Raw genomic sequence first — 421 nt, forward strand, 5'->3', positions numbered from 1 at the left:
CTTCAAATATTAAAAAAATAAAAATATTAATATTTAACTTTAAAAAAATTAATTCAAAATATTAATATTTAAATTATACAACACAATTAAAATTAAAAAAATATTTTTTTAAAGAAACCATTCAATACAATTAAATTTTTTATTTATAAATGGAATAAATTTTACTAATAATTATAATAAAAAATATTTTAATGATCATCATTTAATGAATACATATTTACAAGTATAGGTTTTGGACATTTTACACAATTGATAAATATTTACATATTTATATTTATGATAAAAAAGTGATAAGATATAAAATTTTTTAAAAATTAGAGTTTATTTTCATTACAGATGTGGAAAAATACTTTGAGAAATATGATTATTGATTTTGTCTATTTTTATTTCCATTCTTAATTTTGATCCCAAATTAGTGAAA

The sequence above is a fragment of the Theobroma umbraticum genome, unplaced genomic scaffold (assembly GCF_002168275.2).
Source record: "Theobroma umbraticum cultivar Fairchild unplaced genomic scaffold, ASM216827v3 scaffold_302.0, whole genome shotgun sequence".
Classification (NCBI taxonomy): Eukaryota; Viridiplantae; Streptophyta; class Magnoliopsida; order Malvales; family Malvaceae; genus Theobroma; species Theobroma umbraticum.